Genomic DNA, 24,699 nt, shown 5'->3' on the forward strand with positions numbered 1-24,699 from the left:
TGATGAACAACTCGCCGAGTTCTAAGGAGATTGCCTTGGACTCGCCGAGTCCGTTCATGCACTCGCCGAGTTCCATGAACTTCTAGAATAATGGCTTAGTCCAGAACGTTGGGTCACTCCCTGGGACCCCTTTAAAACCTTTCCACACTCAACTGGGTTCTTTTGACCCTCAACAGAAAGGGCAAAACCCTTAGACTCGCCGAGTCCAATAATGGACTCGCCGAGTTGGTCACGTCCATACCCTAAATCTTTGCTTTCTGATGTACATCCTTTGATCAAAGGATAGATCCAAGCTTCTACAATCGATCTAGCACGTAACGTTACAACCTTTACGTGCTTGCATGGGACTTTGAGCTCAAAAGGACATAAAACAAGCTCATACGGCACATGGAACCTTTCATGGGTGCAAAAGCAACCCAAATCTGCCTAGTGACTCCTTTCATGATGTGATTCAGAAGCTTAAACCCCCAACCACGTTTGCAAACATGGTTGGCTACCAAAATGGCTCATAAAAGCCCTAAATCTTCCCAAAGAGGGATCTAACAAATGAAAGAGCAAGGTATAGACTTTATACCTTCTGAAGACTGCAAATGATGGTCACAACTGAATCCCTCAAGCCTCATCTTGATCCTTCAAGCTTTTCCTTCTTCCTTGAACCACAAAATCACCAAGATCACTCCAAATGCCTTAAAATTCCTCAATAACGGCTAGGGTTTGCTATGGGGGTCTTCTGGGAGTAAATGGGACGAAGGAGGCCGAGTTAAGTTGTTTAAATAGGGTGCACACCCCTGGATTAGGGTTTTTGTTCAAACAGGGTCTACTCGCCGAGTCCAGGAACCGACTCGGCGAGTCCATCACTTAAGACCCACGATCTTTCTCGCTTCTACTCGGCGAGTTAATCCTTCGACTCGCCGAGTTCAAGGCCAAAAATGCAAATTATTAAAAGATTAAATGAAAGGATACGTACCAAGAACCAGGTGCTACACAAAACTCACTTTCTTTTTTTTTTAAAATTTTTTTAGGCCATGTTTTTTATCGAAAAAGAAAACCGAATATACCATTGTTTGTGATTTTTCATCATCTTTCCATAGAGATCCATATTGATATATAAAAAATGATTTTTTTTTTCAAAAAACCGACTTCATTTTCTTTGTTTGTTGAAAAGTTAAGGTCTATTTTTTTGTAGAAAAATAATTAATAAATATATCAAAATTCATATTTTTTGGTAGTCTTTAAACATAGATTCATATTGATGTTTAAAAAAAATCAAAATTTCAGTTCAAATTCACATTGTGAACATGTTCAGATTCACATTGTGAACCTGTTCAGATTCACATTGTGAACCTGCTCAGATTCACATTGTGAACCTTCTCAGATTCACATTGTGAACCTGCTTAGATTCACAGTGCGAATAATAGTAAGTCAGATTCACAACGTGAATAAATCCATTTTTTGAATTTACAAAACTAATTTATGAGTAACGAAAACGTTAAAATATTATAAAACTACATGAAATATATTTCGATTCATATGTAAATTTGACTAAGTTAATTTGCAAATGATCAAAGAATTGAAATAATAAGTCAAATTCACATTGTGAATGCTACAAATTGAAATATTTACAGTTTAGATTCACAGTGTGAATATGAACTGATGGAGTTTTTTCACATTGTTAATGTTACAAATTGAAATATTTACAGTTTAGATTCACAGCGTGAATCTGAACTGATCGAGTTTTTTTCTGATCGATGTTGATGTTTATTAATAGAATACAAAAAATTAATATTTTTGGTATAATTAGTTTTTTTGGATAAAAATAAACTTAAATATTGAAAAAAATAACAAAATGAAGTGGATTTTTTTCGAAAAGAAAAGTTTGTTTTTTATATATCAACATTGATCTTTATGGAAAGAGGACGAAAAATCATGAACAACGGTATATTCGGTTCTTTTTTTTCGATAAAAATTGTGGCCTAAAATTTTTTTAAATGAAAAAAGGAAGTGAGGATTTTGGTAAGGATGTGGATTTTTTGGTATAATCCGGTGTGTGTGCGTCTAATGTACAAGTGTACATTTATTTCATTGGCCGTTGATCATTATGATTTCCGACGCTCACGATTGGTTCCTTGCTTCCTTGTTAATTATGGTTTTCTATTGAAGCTCAGCCTATAAATATATATATATATATATATATATATATATATATATATATATATATATATATATATATATATATAAAAGAAATCTCACTATTTCTATAAATAGATTCAATATAATAATAATATTTTTTAAGACGTTCAAGTCTCTAAACTTAAAGTATAACCAATCTTTAGTATAATAATATTATCTGTTATATCTACTATATAAACCAAGAATATCATTCGTCTCTTATTTCTTTTTATATTACTTTGGCTTTTATCTCCTCCCCGTATATCAGGTGCCTTCCCCCTGTTTCTTAACAAAATTGAATCGGTCAAACCTTGTCATTTGGTTTCCCGTGCCTTTGTTTAAAGTAGCTTCTAAACCCAGGAACTTGACACCGTCTTCTCTATAATTTTCAGTCTCTCAAATCCTAATCTCTCTCTCTCTCTCTCACTGTTTATTGTCGTCATCATCATTCCTCCTGTCTACTTTCTCTCTAACAGGCTGATCATTCATCACCATCTCCACAACACCGCATTGACACCACCATTGGGTCTCTCTTCTTCTTACTGCTGCCTTAAATCACTGGTCACCCATGTTTACAATATATCTACAATATAGAGCCCAATCTGTCTATCTCAGTTGATCACCGCCAAAATGGAGATCCAAATCGACGAAAAGAAATCGAAACTCTCTATATTTTTTCTCCAATACGTGGTCGATTTTTTAGAGTAGTGCTACAAGTTATTAAACAGGTTCATATAATCATATTAGCGGGATCAAATGCTAAAATAAGATATTGAAATCACCACTATCGTCTTCGTTTTGTCCTCCAGGTAACAGACCCACCCCCTCTCTCTGTGGATTTTTATGGGTATTGTTGTTTTACGCAACACATTCATTATTTTTGTTGCAGATTTTTTATGGAAATCACAATCATCTTCTTTGTTTTGTCATCTAGGTAATGGACCCCCCCATCTCTATTGTTGTAGTCAAAAGGTAACTAAATTTATAACTTTATCACTTGAAATTTTGTGAAGTTTTGTTCTCATTTTGAATATTTTTCCAGTTGTAAACAACAATAAATGGCGAAGCAAAGAAACAGAAGAAGTGATTAAGGGATGGGTGAGAACAAGTTGGAGTTTTATTGGCGCCTGGGGGTTTAAAGTATAAAGATGATGAAGGTGTTGCTTATGCTATTAGAGGTAAATAATATATTCTGAAGTTTTGATTGTGGGTTTGCTTCCATGACTTCAGACTCTTCATTCTCCATAACTCTACTAAGTCCCTCCATCTCCCTTTGCTTCCAAAACCATAGCCGTATATCACCATCAATTCCGTATTTCAGATTTATGACTTTAATTATCTAAGGTATATTAATAAAATCATAGAACTTGAATCATTGGATTTCTGGAAGGCGGATATTGTGTAAACTAAATTGAAAGCTTTTGATCTTTATCCTTTTGTATGTGGCTCTTTATTCTTATCCTTTTTTCTGAATATTCTTGATTTCTTGGCTTTTCTGATTTATCTTTTTTTTTCTGATTAAGGTGTTTTGTTTTTCAGTATTAGGCTTTCAAATTTCTTGATGTTTTATGTTTTAGCTCTCTCTGATTTTAGGTTCATTAATTTTTTCGTAATTTGCTTTCAGATTTCATCATGGCGGTGTAGGGTTTTGCTCTACAAAGGTGGATATACCCCAATAGCCAATGAAGAGATACATGGGGGTTTGTTAATTTAATTATAATTTTCAAGTTGATTTTTTGCAACGATTTCCTCCTAAATTCATTTTCTTGTTATATATATATATATATATATATATATATATATATATATATATATATATATATATATATATATATATAGAGCGTTAGGTTCAAATGTTTTTATTATCTATTGTGTGCATGTAGGAATGATTGTGAACCAATCATTTTAGTTATTTTAGAAAAGTAATTAATGCATATTAAATACTGAAGATTTAATTAATACTCATTATATCTTCAACATGTAATATGCATTAATTACTTTCTTAAAATAACTAAAATGATTGGTCCATAATCAATCTTACATGCACACAATAAATAGTTAGAACACAAGAACCAAACCATATATATATATATATATATATATATATATATATATATATATATATATATATATATATATATATATATATATATATATATATATATATATATGGAAAAGTTCAATAGACAACCATAATTATTGGTTCTTCAAGGAACCAAATCTTTTTTTCAATTTCTAGAGCTTATTCTTTATCGAAAAAAAATCTAAAAATATCTAAATTCATATATTAATATTGTGAATGTGAAAAATATTTTTTGGATTCACCGTGTGAATCCGGATTCACATTGTGAATTTTCAAAGATTTACATTGTGAATTTGACGTAAAAAAAATCGAATTTGATATCATTGGAAAAAGGATAAAAAGTTATGAATTTCTGTATTTTTAGTTTTTTTTTTTTTTGATAAAAAATAAGTTCTAAAAGTTGAAAAAAAGATTGGTTCCTTGATTCCTTGGTTAATTATGGTTCTCTATTGAACCTCGCCCTATATATATATATATATATATATATATATATATATATATATATATATATATATATATATATATATATATATATATATATATATATATATATATATATATATATATATATACTAGCCGTTTAGCCGCGCTAAACGACGGGTACGAATAGTTTTTTTCACAAAAATCTAGTTATTTGACCAAAGGGTAACACCAAGTCTAAATTTATATGATTAAAATAGTAAGATGAATTTAGTCGCATCAATAAACCACTGTAAAAAGATAGTGTATGGTCACATAAACCCCTTTGTGTGAACAAATGGTAGAATTTATTAGTTCATAGAGAAAATTGTGACCATAAGTAATTTTGATCATAATTTAATACTATAGTGTGATTGTGTATAGCATGACTTGCATGCGTAAGGACTTCCGCACACATATTGCTGCACTTGGGTTCATTAATATATTTTCTTTGGTATTTTGGGCCTTACAACATGGACGACTTAATTTTAAGTAGAAGATAATGGTTTATAAGTATTATATACGACTTAGAAAAAGTGGCAACTTTGATGACATAATTTTAAGTTGAATGGAGTGCAGCGGGTGATATTTTGTTTTATTTTGATAAATAGTTTACGGAAAGCAATTTAGTTTAGCGTATCATTAAGAAATATACATACATTATTATTTTCTATTAAAAAAATGTAACACATACTTTCATCGTAAAACATAAAATTTACATTTTTACATTTTTTACATAATAAACATTTATAAAACTATTTTGACTACACTCATTTTTAATATATTGATTATATAGCTTACGACGGTTTTTCTTTTTTAGTATAAATAGTTATTATGTATATTCAATAATTGATCTTGCAAAGAAAATCATACCCACATAATAATTATTCTTGGTAAATTATCTAAAATTTAGAAGTTAACTTTCTCTATCACATACATTCCATATGATTTTTGTTTTTAGACCTATGAATTCTTTCCATATCATCACTTGTTTCTTATGGAAGATAGTAATGTCATTTTATAGTTATATTGTATTTTGTCACTAAAGAATTCTCTTAAAATTATTTCAGTAATAAACAATTTTTAAAAAAACTTTGCATCACAATAAAGTCAAGTAGCTCCTTCATTAAATCTTTCGATCATAAATTATGTAATGTAATGGTGAAAGCATGGTTCACTAAAAAAGGACAACAAATTAACCTAAAAAAAACTATATCATATAGATCTACAACAGATGCAAGTAGAAAAACATAATATCAACTTAAAACTTTTAATTCATAGTTAAATACAGAAAATTCACTATTTAATACAAAAAAAAGTATGTATTCAAAAGCATATTATCAACTTAAAAATTTTAATACAATCAATTCACAGTTTAATACAGTTAATTCATAGTTAAATAAACAAAACTCACGGCTTAATATAGTCAATTTACAGTTTAAACAACAAATTCACAGCTTAATGCATTCAATTCACAGTTTTAAACACAAATATCACACCTAAATACACAAACTTCATAGTTTAAGATACAAAAAATATGCATTCACAAATAAATTCACAGCTTAATAACTTACCAAATTTTATTGAGGCATTTCATCAAATACCTTGTGTGCATCTTTTTTTTCCAGAAATTCCTTTTGTAAGCACCATCAATGTAAACACCATACACACACCAGATCTAACCTGAAAATGGACAAACACATCAGATCTGATGTCGATTTGGTGGTGTTTTTGACCAGAGATAAGAGAGACAGAGACGAAAATGAGTTATATATGAGAAAGAGGCGACAAATAACAGATCTGGTACAAATCCGACAAACATTTCGCCGGGAATGGAACATATCAAAGAAAAAATAAGTTTAAGAGTTCTGAAACAAAACGAGATCAAGATTAGCAACTGTAGGTTGAGATGATGACTGGGATTTGTGATTTTTGATGCTCCGACAACGACACCAAAGGTGGGGGAACAGATCTGATGTAGATCCAACAATGGAATGATGAAATAGAAAGAAAAACCTTTGTATAATAACACCAAATTCTCAGATCTACATCAGATCTGAATTGATCGGGTGTAAATGAAGATAAAGACGGTCTCCAGTGGTTGTTTGAATAAACAAGTAGATCTGGAGGTGGTCGGACATCTGGAGCGACAAAGAGCTTCATACTTCGTCACATCTGTTATTTCGGCGAAGCAGATCGAAGAGTTTTTCTCGTGCGTCATCAGATCTAAAACGTTGGAGATCTGGAGAACAAGCATATTCAGACTTCAAAATAGAGTGTAGTGCTTTCTAGGTGTTCCAGCAAAGCAAAGCGGCTAATGGAAGGCGATAGTCGGTGCTGGTGAGATAGATGGCGGTGGAAGAAGGTGGGGTTCGGTGGTAATGGCAGATCTGAAGTCGGGGGTTCTAGATCTGAAGGCGAATGCACCAGATTAGAAGGTGAATGCTTCAGATCTGAAGGCGACAGCTCCAGATCTTAAGATCGTTGTATTCCGGCTACGACGACGGTGCCGACGGTGGTGTCGGCGATGGTGGTGGTCGTCGGCAACGGTAGGAGGTAAGAGAGAGAGAGAGAGAGAGAAAGAGAGATGAGAGAAAAGTTGTCATGTCTGATGATTTAAGTTATAAGGTAAAAAAAGTGGTTCTTATGGTTCTTAACTTTTTATGGTTCTCATTTGAACCTTTACCTATTAAGGTGTATATATATATATATATATATATATATATATATATATATATATATATATATATATATATATATATATATTCAACTTTAACATATTTGTGGAGCTATGAATACATTTCAAGAACAGAGAAAATAGAGATGAAATCCAAAGTTCAACATGATTATAGATCCAGAAACCACTGGCATCGATTCACCACCAAGTAGTTTCTTTTCGAATTTTGCAGGCAAGAATCTCGAACCTCTCTCTTCTCTATTACTCTGCACAAATCTATTGTCTTCTCTGATATTTGTTTTCTAAGTACTTGTGAGATCTGATACATAATTTTGTGTGAAATAAGTTGGTAAGTGTTCGATATTTCTCGACATGCTTTACTTTGATTAAGGGTAATACTTCACCGTCTCTTAGAAAATGAGTTTAGTTATAGTATTTCAAATTGTTTGTTAAGAAATTTTAAGCCTTTATATTATGTGTTGTCATTGAAGGACGATTTGAATCCACTTCGTCTCTATATCCTGCTCCTCCACCAGCCTGTTAGTCGTGGAGCAGTCTAAGTTGATGGGGAGAGAGAAACGTCGACCAGTCATCACAAGCCTAACTAGTAGCGTCTCTTTTTTCTTCTATTTTGGATTCCATATTTTCTAATTTTTTTAGTGTCCTTTTTTGTTATATGATGACAAAAGGAGTTCAAAAGTCTTGAACTATGATTTTTTATTTCCCACAATCTATGGGATTCTATAATGATTATGTAGGTATTCGTTCTAAAATGTTCCTAAAATGATTATTTAAGGTTTTTTTTTTCCAACTTCATCTATTTCAGAAAAATAATCATTAATAGTCTGGTTTTTTCGTTAATAATAAAGAGTATTTGTTAGGCATTAATGTTTGATATGAGATATATTATATACTATATTGGGCATCAAAAGTGTATGGTGGACTAATAGCTTTTGACTCATTTCTTCAACATTTATGGCTATTGTGTGCAGTAAGAATCTTAGTCTTGAAGATAATGTTGAAGAAAAATAGCATACAACAACAAGCTTGGGTGAATCAGGACACATCCATATTTTCGGATGTAACAAGGTAAAGGAGGTTCAGTTTTAGGCTTTTTTGGCTTTGTTGTTACTCATGTGGGTTATGCCTCTCAAGGTTTATCACAGGTTGTGGCGAGTTTATAATATATGTAAGTTGTTATGATTTAGCTTCAGCTTTTTTTTTTCATATCTTGTAGCTTGTGATGATCATTGAAGCAAGAACCTGAATGTAGTTAAATTTGTCTTTGATGTTTATTGAATAATAAGATGAACTGGGAAAAGGGTAAAACAATCATTTTTATAAATTATACATGTGGGTTGTAAAGAACTAAATAAAGAGAACAATAATTCCAAGGAAATCGATACTAGCATTAGATGAAGAAGGGGATATATATAATCTCAAAAGACAACTGGATTACAACTGGATTTCAATTAAAAAACAAACTAGTAATTATCTAATATCTAATGTGATTATCTAATAATAAAACGATATCTCCTTTACTCCCCCTCAAGATGGATCGTGAAGATTACGAATGCCCATCTTGCCAAGTAAGAAACGAAAATGGTTCGCTCCAAGCGGTTTGGTAAAAATATATGCAACCTGCTTAACAGTGGTAATGGGAAGCGGTTGAATGTCACCAGACTCGACTCTTTCACGAACGAAATAACAATCCATTTCGACATGCTTAGTTCATTCATGAAAGATGGGATTACTAGCAATGTGACGAGTAGCTTGATTATCACAATAAAGAGGCGTCGGACCAGATTGAGGTGCCTCAAGATCACTTAATAGCCAACGCAACCATAGAAGTTCACTAACAGTAGATGCCATAGCTCGATATTCAGCTTCTGCAGAGGAGCGAGAGACAACAAACTCCTTTTTCGTCTTCCAAGAGATTGGAGCTCCTCTCAAAGTTATGAAATAACCAGTCTTTGATCTTCGAGTAAGTGGACAACCAAGCCAGTCTGAATCACAAAAAGCACTCAAAGAAAGATCTCCTTTAGACGAAAAGAAAATGCCTTGACCAGCGGTCGATTTCAGATAACGCAAAACATGTTGGGCTGCATCAGAATCTGAGTTTTGTGGCATTGGTCGGTCTGCTGTGGGCACAACAGGCTCCTCGGAATTGGGCTGTTGTTGCTCGATGTACTGTGGCTCATCAAGAATGTAATCATGTTGGTTACTTGGTGGCCATGAAGTCTGCTTTGTTATCTGATCAGATTCATCCTTTTGGAAGGGAAGTGACATTCAACAAACCTAACATCTCTAGAAACGACAATTTTTTTGTCATTCAAATCAAAAACTCGATAACCTTTCTGTCCTTGTGGGTATCCAAGGAACACACAAGGTCTCCCCCTTTCTTCGAATTTATCCTTTCCTGCTTTATTTTATTTGATATATACCAAACACCCAAAAACACGCATGTGTTCATAGTGTGGTTTGTGTCCAAGAAGAATTTCGTATGGGGTTTTATTCCCAATGGCTCTTGAAGGCAACCTGTTTACAATGTAAGTAGCAGTCATGATGCATTCACCCAAGAATTTTATTGGGAGATTGGCTTGAAACCTTAGTGCTCTAGCTATCTCAAGTAAATGCCGATGTTTCCTTTCAACTACCCCATTTTGTTGTGGGGTGTGAACACACGAAGTTTCAAGCAAGATCCCATTTTCTTCATAAAATTTCAACATGTGATTTGAAACAAACTCACCACCATTGTCACTTCTGATTTTCTTAATCTTTTTCCCAAATTGTGTATTAACCATATTGTGAAAGACTATCAAACTAGTACTTGCATTAGATTTGTTTTTAATCAAATATACCCACGTTGATCTACTAAAATCATCAACTATTGTGAGAAAATAATAAGCTCCTGAAAGAGAAGGGACTCGATATCCACCCCAATCAAAACAAGAACTAGTTTTTATTGAACTATCAGGAAAAGGAAGCCGAGCTTGTTTTGCACGAATACAAGAATCACAATGTTCAATGCTAATAGTACTACCTATCGAGTGAATATGTTGAAGTTTAGTGCTAGATGCATGTCCTAATCTTCTATGCCATATTTCTGAGTCAAACTTGACTGCCATGACCGCCACCCTTTTATCGTTTCCTTCCATGTTGTAAAGACCATTTTCACATCTCCCCATGCCAATCAGCTTCCTCGAGTGTAAGTCCTGAATAAAACAGAAATCCGAGAAAAAAGTCATGAAGCAATTGAAATCTTTGGTAACTTTGCTAACGGATAACAAGTTGCATTTAAAGGAGTTATCGTTTTATTATTAGATAATCTCATTAGATATTAGATAATTACTAGTTTGTTTTTTAATTGAAATCCAGTTGTACTCCAGTTGTCTTTTGGGATTATATATATCCCCTTCTTCATCTAATGCTAGTATCCATTTCCTTGGCGGTGGTAGCGTATTTTACACTATTCCTGATATCCTTCTCCATGGCTGTAGTAAGCCATCCCTTTATCAAAGCGTCACTTCGTTGCCAGGCCCTGTACTCATTCGTTCCTTCAGTCGGCTTTTCAATGATTCCATCAATAAAATCGACCCTATTCTTTGCTAGGAGAAAATCTTTTATCTCCCTGGACCAGTCAGCATAATTGTTGTCACCAAGGTTTTCATTGACGTGCACTTGTCGTAGATAATCAGTGGGATGGATGTAAAATGGTGAGTTTGGATCTGATGACGGGTTGGTGTTGGTACCGGAGCCGCCCGGTGGAGTGTCTCCCGTCATCGCTTAACAGGATGCAATGTCCCGCTTTGATACCATAAAGAACTAAATAAAGAGAACAATAATTCCAAGGAAATCGATACTAGCATTAGATGAAGAAGGGAATATATATAATCCCAAAAGAGAACTGGAGTACAACTGGATTTCAATTAAAAAACAAACTAGTAATTATCTAATATCTAATGTGATTATCTAATAATAAAACGATAACTCCTTGTCGATTCTAATGGGCTTAGCTTGTCTTAATTTTGAAGAATGGGTGGTTTTGTTGCTAAAGATTTTAATAACATTACTATTTCTCTCAAACTGATGATTTTCCCCCAACCCCTCCCCCTCTTTCAGAAATGGGTTTGATTGAGGAGTGCACACGTGTGTTTATATTTGAATTTGAGTTTTAGAATATTGAATGAGTTTTTTGCTTCACGGACTTACTTATACACAAATAACGTCAGGCCTAGCTTTTCTTTTTTACTCAATTTGTAGGTAATGGAGGTGGAGGGTATACAACAGAGAATGTTCAAGCTAATATATGTGTGTGCATAATGGATTCCAAAAGCATAAATTGTATTTGTTGTCTTCTGACATATTTTAATTCATCCATGTTTATCCATTTATTACTTTTTTTTTTTACAAATAAATATGTAAAAAAAGGATGAAGTTGTCAAGTTATAATATTAAAAGTCGTTAGATTCACATTCTAAATAACCATATGAAATCTATCGAAAGAATATAATTAATCCGTGATGTATTTATGATATTTTTTTAGAAACTAATCACTGGCTTTGCATGTCATGACCAATAGTACAAGTTAAATGAAATCCCACATATACAAAACCGCCCAACGGAATTGTCCAAGAAACTAATAAGAAATGCATATTTTTTTAGTAACAACGTTCTTTCATTTCATTTTCTAATGGCATGTTTATGAAAATAAACTATTTTAAGAAGGGAAACTATTTAATCGATCGCCGACTACCAAATAGAAACTAATAGTCGAAATGAAACTATTCACCATCCACCTAAAACTAAACCGTATGTAGTATTCACCGTCCACAAAAAAAAAAGAGACTAATTGACGTTTCATTGTTTGTGCTCATATTTTCAATGCTTCCTATTAAAACATCATTCGCCCGAAATGAAATATAAAGCGTTGGCGACATTACATGCCTTAATTGTGTCGACCCACTTGTGGACCCTATTGAGTTTGGTATAAATTTCACTTGGTTATAACAACTCATTTCAAGGGTTATTTCAACACATTTTCCTTCGGTTCCATATTACAATTACAATGACGTGTAATAATAGGTGAAAAGAAACTATTTGCCGAAAACAAAAAACCGCAGAAAGAAACAGACTACGATAAATTATTTTTTCCGATGCAAATTAAGTTCTTTGTAATATTAAATGCTTCTGAAATAAACTATTCACCAAAACACATATTCGCCGTCACCAAAGGGAAACAATTCACCAAAAGGAAAATATTTGTCGATCAAACAAGTCAAAATTCCAGAATAAGTTAAGATATTATACTTACTTGGAGTTAACATTATGTGTGATTAATTGCAATTTGTAAAGAAATGACAGAGAAATGAATTTATCAGCGTTTAAGGATTATAAGAACTAAAAAATTATTAATATTATATAACTTGGTTAACACTTAATGATTTTTATGATTAGATTTGATAGCCGCAAGGAAACTATTCATATAAAGAAATTAATCATCGCCCAAAAATAATTCGTCGCCGCTGCTTTGCGCGGGTTAACGACTAGTATATATATATATATATATATATATATATATATATATATATATATATATATATATATATGGCCGTTCAATCGAGAACAATTTTATTGCAAGAACAATTAAGAACAAAAACCACCTTTAAATTTACAGGGTGACATTTTTGTAATTAGTTTAAACATTCGATACAAACATACACCATTTAAAAAACGACTGGAATCGTAAATATCGAAACTTTCCCCGCAACTACTAAATCATGTGCACACATCACGTCTCCTCGATAATCAAAATTCAAAACCCTCTTTCTCTCAACCCAAAAACCTCATTCTCTCTCTCAAATTTCAACAGATTTTCAATGAAAAACACATACATTTTCATAGATTTTCGTTGAATCAAACACGAAAACACTTCAAATGTCGTCAAAAATAGCGAATCGCCATCAAAACCTTCATCTAAACGTATCAAAACTCATATTGATGTGTTTTTTTTAACAATGTCACTTGATTTTCGTGATTATCGACTTTTTCTACTGTAATTTTGGTCATTAAACACTAAATCTGTATTATTCTAAAGTTTTTTTTGAAAGGAAATCGCCGTCAAAACCTTCATCTACAGGTATCAAAACTCATACTGATGTATTTTTCATCAATGTAACTTGATTTTCATGATTATCAAGATTTTCTACTGTAATTTTGGTCAACAAACACTAAATTTCTACTATTCTAATTTTTTTTAACGGAAACCCTAATTTTTTATGTCGATCAAGTTATTAAAGGTTTTCTGTTTTGATAACACTCGATTTTACAACTATATCAAGGTTTTCTACTATTTATTATATCAATATACACGAAATCTGCATTTATTTAAAAGTTTTTTGTGTACTGGAACACTAGTTTTCGATGTCGAACAAGTTATTGAAGGTTTTCTGTTTAACAACACTCGATTTTACGACTATCAGTGATTATCTTCTCGTTTTAGTATTTTGTTATTTGTGTATTAAGTAAATAAAGTATGTTTGAACTTGCAGAAGTTAATAAACATTTGAAAAAAAATATTCCAGAAAGAAGACAGATCCAACAAACGTGCATGAAGTTGATAAATCATAGGTTGTAAATGACTGTGTTCAATCATATAGGATTTGCTGAAGAATTCTTACATATATTGATCGCGTGCAATCATATATGATTTGTTGATGTTATAATCTCCAATAGGATTGAATCAAATGTGATTACATTTATACATATAACAAAGATTGAATCACATGTGATCACAATCTATATAAACAGTATATTATTTATATGTCATGACTTGAAATAATCATATATGATTTTCTTATAATACATGTATTTGTACACCTCTGAAACCAATATAGAGACCGGTACTAAAAAATTTACAAAAGCAACAGCCAGAAGACCAAATTAAAAAGCTAACACTTAAATCATTCAATAATCAGTTGTGATTCATATATTTTATGTGTATAATAAAATATGATTTTATAATTATATCTGTATTTTTTTCAAAACAAAACAAGGAAAATTCTACATAGAAATAACCTGCTGAAAGAAAAACAACAAGAAAATCACCTACAGAGATAGTTGAAAAAGGTATATTTCAAATCACAAATGATTATAAAACAAAAAAACAAACAATCTGTTATTAATCACATATGATTGATATCTTTTATGTACCAAAATAGATTCAATAACATGTAATTATTATCTGTTATTAACATTATATGTACACACAAGATATTTAATCACATGTCATTAAAAATGACTTTGTAGTTTTCTGATTATATATATATTTTTATATCTCAGAAAATCCAAAACAAAAGGACAAAAAGGGAAAAAAATGAGAGTGTAATAGAAGAAATACAGAGAAAAACAGAAGAAAAGAATGACAAATGTATAATTAAATCAAATATGATTATACACATAAACATAAAAACTCTTTTTTAATCAAAGGCGATTACAATCTTTTATATATACAAAATATATACAATCGCTTGTGATTAACATCTATCAAATAACAATGTATGTTTTTTTTATAATAACATTGTTTTATACTTTGTGATTTATATCTATATTTATATGTCTCAGAAAAACCTAAAGGAAAAGGAAACAGAATAATTCAAGAAAAAACAACAGAAAAAAGGTCTAAACACAAACAGGAAAAACGTATAACTCAATCACAGGTGATTATAATCAATTTTAAAAACTTATTGCTTCAATCACGTGTCTTGAAGAATGTATACTTATTTATTATTGATTTGTTTATAAATGTGATTCTCATTACAGCTATCGTACCATCTGTAGAAAAAAACTGAGTCAAAAAAGAGAAAATCTATAGCTTTAAAAAGAGAAAAACAGATTGAAGATTCTGACTAAAAAAAGGATAAAAAGAGAAGAAAGAAGAAGAAGTGAAAAAGCATTTTGACACAATTAGAAACATGTTATTTTTTGTGATTACCATCTTTAATATATTTTGTTTTAAATCACATATGATTAACATATGTTATGATAAAAAAATCATTTATATACACAAAAGACAAAAATCACATGTGATTATATTTACTTTATTTTTCAGTTAAATCACATTTGATTTAAAATATCAGACACATATAATATCATATGATTATGATAATCTTATATATATATATATATATATATATATATATATATATATATATATATATATATATATATATATATATATATATATATACAGAAAATAAAAATCACACATGATTATATATTATGTGTTTTTCAGTTAATCATATGTGATTTAAATATCATAAACACATAATCACACACACACACAAACACACACACACACACACAAACACACACACACACACACACACACACACACATATATATATATATATATATATATATATATATATATATATATATATATATATATATATATATATAACAAAAATCACACATGATTATATATCATGTGTTTTTCTGTTAAATCATATGTGATTTAAATATCATAAATACATAATTACATATGATTTCGATAATCTTTTATATATACAAAACACACAAATCACATATGATTATATTTCCTGTGTTTTTCTGGCAAATATCACACATATATATACTAAGTTCATTAATTCTTATAATCACATATGAATTTAAATCATCATTTATTGTATTTGATTAAAGGTGTTCCCCTGTAGCATTGTTGTCTATAATGCAAAATTTTAATAATATTCAGAAAGAATGTGTAAAAAGGATGGGATTGGGGGGGGGGGGGGGGTGGTGGAAGTTTAATTCCACCACAAAAATAGATCTTGGAAAAATAAAAATTGATGTGACTAGAGAATCAGTCCATCAAATTCTTGGATTTCCATTAGGAAGCATAGATTTTTCAAAACATCTATTCAGAATAAAAAAAAAAAGATAAAACCTATGAAGAATGGACAAAGCAATTTGAAAACAAGACCATGATTCGTCTACACGATATAAAGATGAAGATAGTTTCCTCAAACAAAGCAGATATGAACTTCAAGATGAATTTTATAGCTTTGTTGATCAACTCTTTGATAGAATAAAGATCTTCAGGAAAAGCAAACACACACCGTTGAACTACATAATGAAGAAGAAAAAAATAAAAAAAGTTGATTGGTGTTCCTATTTGATAGAATGTTTGGTTAAAACCAAAAAATCCTTTGACCAATCCAGTACAACAAGCAATCTTAATGGACCATCTGCTTATTTGGTGGTAAGTTTAATAAATTATCTTCTATTTCAATATATTTATAATAATCACATGTGATCGAATATATATAATTACATGTTTTCCAAGTGCGAGTTTTGGTTGCGCGAGATGCAGTTTTTAGGGCACATCATCAACCAGAACGGTATACTGGTCGATCCGGCTAAGGTGGAGGCCGTGATGAGATGGGAGGTTCCGAGGTCTCCATCCGAGATTCGGAGCTTCCTCGGTTTAGCAGACTATTATTGGAGATTCATTCGGGATTTCTCCAAGATAGCGGTACCCCTAACCCGACTGACGAAGAAGGCTGTTGTCTTTCGCTGGGGGCCTGAGCAGCAAGCAACGTTCGAGACTTTGAGGCAGATGTTGTGCGAGGCACCGATCTTAGGCCTGTCGGAAGGCGTTGAGGATTTTTTAGTGTACTGTGACGCGTCTATCTCGGGTTTGGGCGCAGTGTTTATGTAGAGAGGGCACGCCATCTGTAACGCCCGTAGATCTGGTCTAGTCAATTTAGAGATAATACAAAAGATTATTTAGAATAAATAATCTTAACCAAGTTGTAGAATATGTCTCAAGGGTTCCGTACATATAAAGAACGCCGAAATCCGAGTTATAACAAAGAAGTTATGGCCCGTCGAAGTTTTACGGCAAAACCGGCACGACACCGGGAGACGTAAATAGTGAATTTTTGATAAAGGAATTTTTAGCCTTAGTGATCTAAGTAAAAGTTGTAGTATACATTAAACCGAGAACATACAAAAAAAGAACGTCCAAATCTGACTTCGTATGAGGAAGTTATGAATTTTCTAAGATTTGGCATAGCAGTGCACGGCCCGAAACTCGAATTTTAGTTCGAGCGGTTTTTGGCCTACGCGGCCTAAATGAGAATTGAAGATCTCATTAATAGGAACTCAACGGTAAAAAGACAGACGAAAACAAAGTCCGTATGTAGAAGTTATGAATTTTACGCGGACATTTAACAATATAATCTCCTCGTACTGTTAAATTTAAGATCGGTCGAGAATTAGCTGACAGAGTCAAAATGAAAGTCGTAGATCTTATTTTTACCTACGCGTGGATATAAAGAATGTCAAAAACGGAGCTCGTATGTGAAAGTTACGGATTTCAGAAGTCGGAATGTGTTGTGCGAAAATGGGTGATGTGGCACAATCTTGGCCATTGCTTTCTCCCCAAGTCTTGCCACTAGATGGTGACATGTGGCACCAAGTTCAGCCATTTTCACCCTATAAATAGAACCTCTCCCACCCTCATTTTCTTCACACATTTCCCATTCTTTCTTTCTCTCACTAGTTTCTCTCTCTAACCCCCCAAACCCCCCGAAAAGCATAGGGAACCTCCTTAGCACGAGGCGGAAGCCCCGGAGTGCTCGACGGCTCCGGGAAGAAGAGCTTTTCGACTCGGGAACGCTGCTCCAAGCAAAGCCCGGTTTTCTATAAAACCCGCTGTAAGTGAGCTACGCCTACGCTATTTTTAATATATCGTTTATTTAATTATAGTAACGTTATTAGGAACTTATAATAAGTACTTGGGCTATTATTATGGGTTATATAAGTATTGTTTAACGCTTATATAATAGTAATAATAGCTAGACTATTAATTAGTCTCGGCGAATAATAGACTAAACTCTAGTGGTAATAATACTAGGTTTCGTCGAAGGAAATTATTTTTAAGAAGCGAAGCGCTGTCTGAGTTCGGATTCACCACCTTTTCAAGTGAAAGCATGGTCCCTTTCATCTTACACATAAATATGAAGTATTTTATATAAATTACGTGCTATGTGTGCATGTTATCTGAATACTTGCTGTCTATGATGGATGAATGATTTTATACATGTTTTAAATGATTTAAATATATATTTATTTTATATCTACAAATATGTTGGGATAAAACATGGGTAGATGAAATAGTTGGTGTGTGATGAAATAAAATGATGAGAGATAGGTGATGATAGGAAGGTGATGATAATTAGGTCATGGATAGGTGATGATGAATCGGTGATGTAGGATGAAAGATACTATAACCTTGTCCGACAATTTGGAGATGTAGTCATCTACTAGAGTATAGATGGCGACCACGGACTATTCTAGACAACCCGTGGAAACACCAGCAGACTTATAACCTGTAGGTGATGAATTACGAGTCCAGGCGATGTTGTGACTGTATATTCATGTGATGATACTCTAACCCTTACTATGAATTACGAGTTCAGGAGACGTTGTAACTACGTATTCATGCCTTAGGAACGAGCATATAAGGAAATGTGAGGTAAAAAGATGAGAGGTAAATATGATATAGGAGATGACCCTTAAGATAATTCTTTAAGGAATATCAAAGAAGATAACGGGGATGGGTAATCGGGTTGATTGTTTGATGTTTAAATATAATAATTATATTATTGTGGGTTGAAAACCCTATGTACTCACCAGGTTTCCCAACCTGACCCACTCCAGCTTATTTGTATCACAGGTGTCGATACGAAGCTACTTTGCACTGAGAGATTTAAAAGAGATGTAGATCACTAGTGTAAATGAATGTAAGTTCTGCTTATGATTATGTTTCTGTATTGACGATGACATCCCAAATGTTTTAAATGAATAAAAATACATTTCTTCGAAAATGCTTTGATAACAAATTTATCATGTTTTTCTGGGAACAAATTCCGCAACATTTTTATTAAAAGAAGTACTCTGATTTTTATAAAGCATAAACAAAATCGGTCTTTTCTGGCCGTGAAAATGGGGATGTCACACCATCGCTTACGCCTCGAGGCAGTTGAAGCCTCATGAGGCGAATTACCCGACGCACGACCTAGAGTTGGGGGCGGTTGTTTTCGGCCTCAAGATTTGGCGACACTACCTCTATGGGGTCCGTTGTACTATTTACACGGATCACAAGAGCTTGAGGTACTTGATGGATCAGCCAAATCTGAACATGAGACAGCGACGGTGGTTGGACGTGGTGAAGGATTACGATTGCGAGATCCTCTACCGCCAAGGGAAGGAAAATGTTGTGGCCGATGCAGTTAGCCGCAAGGCATTCGCGGCCCCGATCAGAGACATCTGCCTGAGGATGACAGTAGTGACTCCGCTTCTGGAGCAAATTCGGCAGGCTCAACAGGAGGCTATGAAGGAGAAACACCGGAAAAGTGAGCGTATCGTGGGTCAGATTTCCTCCTTCGACTATGATAGCCACCGACTATTGACACTCCATCGTAGAGTGTGAATTCCATACACGGGCGATGTGCGCCAAGTCCTGATGGAAGAGACGCACAAATCCAGATTTTCCATCCATCCCTGGGCGACGAAGATGTATACAAATATCTGTCCTGATTGCTGGTAGCCTTGCATGAAGCGGGATGTAGCCTGGTACGTCGAGAGGTGCTTGACCTGCAGGAAGGTCAAGGTCGAACACCAGAGGCCTCACGGCAAGACGCAACCGTTGGATATCCCTGTGTGGAAATGGGAGGATATTACCATGGACTTCATTACGAAGCTACCTCGGACGGCGCATAGAGTTAACGCGATATGGGTCATCGTAGATCGATTAACCAAGAGCGCCCATTTCATACCGATTCAGGAGAGCATTTCGGCTGAGAAGCTGGCAGACATCTACATCAGAGAGGTAGTAGATCGACACGGGGTGCCGGTTTCTGTGATTTCTGACAGGGACGTGCGGTTCACTTCCAGATTCTGGAAGAAATTTCATGACAAGTTGGGTACTCGTTTTCACTTCAGCACGGCTTTCCATCCGCAGACGGATGGTCAGCGCGAGCGGACCATCCAGACCTTGGAGGATATGTTGCAGGCGTGCATTCTAGACTTCGGTGGTAGCTGGGATACCTACCTTCCCTTGGCAGAGTTTTCCTATAATAATAGCTACCATGCCAGTATCGACCGTCCTCCCTTCGAGATGCTTTACGGGAGGAAGTGCAGGACCCAAATATGCTGGGGTGAGGTTGGCCAGAGAGTCATGGGGAGTACCGAGGTGGTACTCAAGACGACGGAGAAGATCCTGCAGGTCCGGAGTTGACTCCAGATGGCCCAGAGTCGGCAGAAGAGTTACGTCGACAGACGTCGATCGGACTTGGAGTTTCAGGTCAGGGATATGGTCCTTCTAAAGGTGTCACCTTGGAAAGGTGTCATCCGATTTAGAAAAAGGGGCAAGTTGGGCCCCAGGTATATCGAACCTTTTAGGGGTGATAGCCCGGGTGGGCAAGGTAGCATATCGGTTGGACCTTCCGGAGGAGCTTAGACAGATCCACAACACTTTTCATGTTTCGTAGCTGCGGAAGTGCATAGCCGTTGATTCCGCAGTGGTTCCTTTGGAGGACATACAAGTGGATGACCGCCTAAACTACATCGATAGGCCTATATCCATTCTTGACAGGAAGACGAAGGATCTGAGAAACAAGGAGGTAGAACTGGTGAAGGTGCCGTGACAGCACCGTAAGGGCTCGGAATTGACGTGAGAGCTAGAGGACGAGATTAGGGAGCATTACCCCGAGTTATTCCCAGCACCAGCAACAGAATTTCAGGACGGAGTCTAATTCAAGTGGGGGAGATTTGTAACATCAGAGTCACCAGGTATTTCCCTTTATTTATTTAAGTGTTTAATATGGAAACTTTGTGAAAGGCATTACGCTGGGCATACATAGTGTACACACGGGGTACATGATTGAGGCGCAAAGCAGGGGGAGCCAAGCGTATGCTAGGCGTAACCTGTCTAGTTACAAACCCTAAATTTCAGGGTTGACACCATATATAAAGACATTAACTCCGTCCCAAACCTCATTCCATCAGCCTCCACTGTCCCTACATAGTAGAAATCGAACCCTAGACCTCTTGCATGCTTTGTGAGCTAATTTGGTGCACTTTTGGGTGATTTTTGGTGATTTTGAAGAAAAAGAAGAAGTTAGAAGAAGGAGCAAGAACTGATGGGTTTTATCTAAAAGAACATCCTATGTGCTCATACAAACCCTAATGCTTGGATCTAGGTTTCTCTATTGTACATGCAATTCATCTAAGACTCAAGAACCCTAATCTATCATACAACAATCAATATTATTATAATAAAGGGTTTTAGATCTTACCTTTGATTGTTATGTAGCAATAACAATCTATTCCTTCTTGTAATTGGCTTCTGAAAGCTTAGAGTCACAAGTGTCACTCCTCTAATGGCTCACAAACACCAAGAGCAAGAGGATGACTTAGGAGAAGAGAAGGAGGAACCAAAACGTCCAAGAAACCCTAAGGAATGCTTAGCCACGTTTTTGGGTGCCCTAGGGGTCTTTATATAGTGAGGTCATTAGGGTTTTGAACTAGGAAACCCTAATATGACTGCTTAGGCCCTAAGCAGCCCATTGACTCCCTCCTTAGAGGCCTTGGATGAATTCTTATGGGTTTCCCCATAGATTTCGTCCACTCCAACCTCTATGGAGTCCATTAGCCCAATATCCAACTATCACACAATTGACAGTTCTAGTCCCCTTTATTTAATTAATGTATTTTAGCCACAAAATTAATTCTTATTAATTCTTGACTAATATTAATTAAACAATATGGTTTCTCTTTTAATATATTATTCATATAATATATTAATAAATCATAATTAATCTCTTTCTCCACAAATCATCCTATCAAGTTGCTTTGGTGAAGGCAACCCAAAAGGACCATGCTTACAATCGGGTCAAGTACATACGAAAATAGTTACGGACTTAGACATTAATCCAACAGTCTCCCACTTGGATAAGTCTAATAACTATTCTGCGTATAACTTCAAACCTAATCAACAATCGTAGCTTTCAAAAGTCGATGCCAACTCTGATCTTATCAGAAGCGTGTCCTTTAGATAAGGGATCATATATTCCTCCATTCTAGATATCGTGTGAACTGAGACATGGATTTTAATCATACTCTCTGTTCAGGTGTTGTTTCCCGATTTCCGATTTATGACGACTGACAACAGACTACAGTTGAACACATCAACTTAATCTCGGTTTGGCCAAGCGCTTAGGGTGTCATCAGTAAATCATCGAGGGGCCCACATATATCGCTTTTATCCCAATTTGGGTAAAAGGAACGGATAAAATTCGACTCGAATGCTCGCTTGTACTCACTCACCGAATCACACAGAACAATACGTTTTATAACACCAAGTTACTGGTGCGTTTACATATTATCAATGTGTAACCGACTCGCAAGATACAACTCACACATCTCGGTTTCAAGAATATAAGATATTATCGTCTCACCAATCACTCGTGATAAAATCCATGAAGCGATCCAAGTGAGCGTGGGTTTAATCCAATACTCTAATCTTATAGCAGCACTCATGAACTCTGTAGCAAACTTGTGCTATGACTAAATGCTTTAGTCAATTTACAGATGGATTCATGACAGTCTTCATTCATTCCTACTTCCAAAGAATGAGCGACTGTGGAGGGTTTGAATAATCTTATTATTCGGGAAGTCAAAACATGCAAAGTGAAACACAAGAATAATACTAATCCTATATGGCCCCAAACCTTTGAGTATAAATAAAACACCTTTTATTTAATCACCATATTGATTACTCATTATTTGTTATTTCGGGTAATCAACTTCTTACTTGAATTATAACGACAATTGTCCCATGCTCTTAGCATGCACACTATGTTTACCTATGGTCCTAACTTTGTGAAATAGTATAATTGAATAACATTTTCAATCACACTCATTTCATAATTCCCAATCCTTACCACAAGTGTGAGAATACCAAATTCTTGCCACTTATAGAATATGTTAGATTCTAACATTTTATGCAACGGTCCTTTCGTAATATCATAGCGCCAAAGTCACCAAGACTTTGCCAATGAAATTACAAAGTACTCTACTGGAGATTGTTACAAGACAATTCCATAGTCATGAAGTCTCACATTCAAAGTACATTCCTTTGAACATCCTTCTTGCATAGAAGTTTCTAATCTAGACATAGATTCTTAACGTCCAACTCCCAATAAGGAAACATTTCCATATTTGCCATATGACAACTCATTCTAAATAGAGTCTTATAATAAATTCAATATGGTCCATCCATTAGTATACTTCCAACTGTCCACAAGCGACCAATCTGTGGCGAACCTTAGATTGTCCTTGACAGTTGTTTAATTATTTTAGAACAGTCGAATATTACAGCATATGCAATCGATCATATACCCGAAGCGTGTGGGATACGATTCATAATGAAAAACGTGATACTTTACCAGTTTCTTGCTATAATATTGTCATAATATTTCTAGTTGCCATGTTCTCAAAATTCGAACTATGAAGAGGGATGTCGTAATCATAATCGAACTTTGAGAATGCAATGAATAAATATATCCTTGACTTAATTCAATTAAAATTTCTCGATCTAAGCTTTTAGATTGAAAACGAAGTATAACATTCTCTCCCTTAATTATAGAAAAAACAACTTTTCAACCCCTGCAACTTTGCAAAGTGAAACTTTTGTTTTTCTATAATTAATATTGCCAACTTGCAATACTTAAAATAATAATCATGCTCCCAATAACATGATGATTATATCCATTCCAACATAACATTTATGCTCCCACTAGCTTTGACACGTATTCAGAAAACAGTTGGACTTCTAGAAGACGACACTTATTGGCTTCCAAAGTTCATATTTCCAATACGATGTGCTTCGATAAGTTTCTCAAACTCACACACCTTTCCTTAGACAGCTCACATGTGTGTCTAAACTAATTCAGAACTTATACTACTAAGTCCCAAATGTTGAGACTAATTGCCAAATCTCACAATTCGAACTATGAAGAGGGATGCCGTAATCATAATTGAATTTGAGAATGCAATTTACATAATCGCTATCTTCTTAAAATCTCTCTTAGTGAAAGCGTTTCCTCACAATCATTTTCATGAAGGAGAGAAACCTTATGACACATAGATTTTATGGTGCATGTGTTCCTATCCATGCAAATTTTTCAAAAGCATAATCATAAGATAATGTTTGTGACAAATTCAAACACTTATGGACAGAACT

Source organism: Lactuca virosa, chromosome 3 (genome assembly GCF_052849685.1).
Source record: "Lactuca virosa cultivar CGN04683 chromosome 3, Lactuca_virosa_CGN04683_v6, whole genome shotgun sequence".
In the NCBI taxonomy this organism is placed as follows: domain Eukaryota; kingdom Viridiplantae; phylum Streptophyta; class Magnoliopsida; order Asterales; family Asteraceae; genus Lactuca; species Lactuca virosa.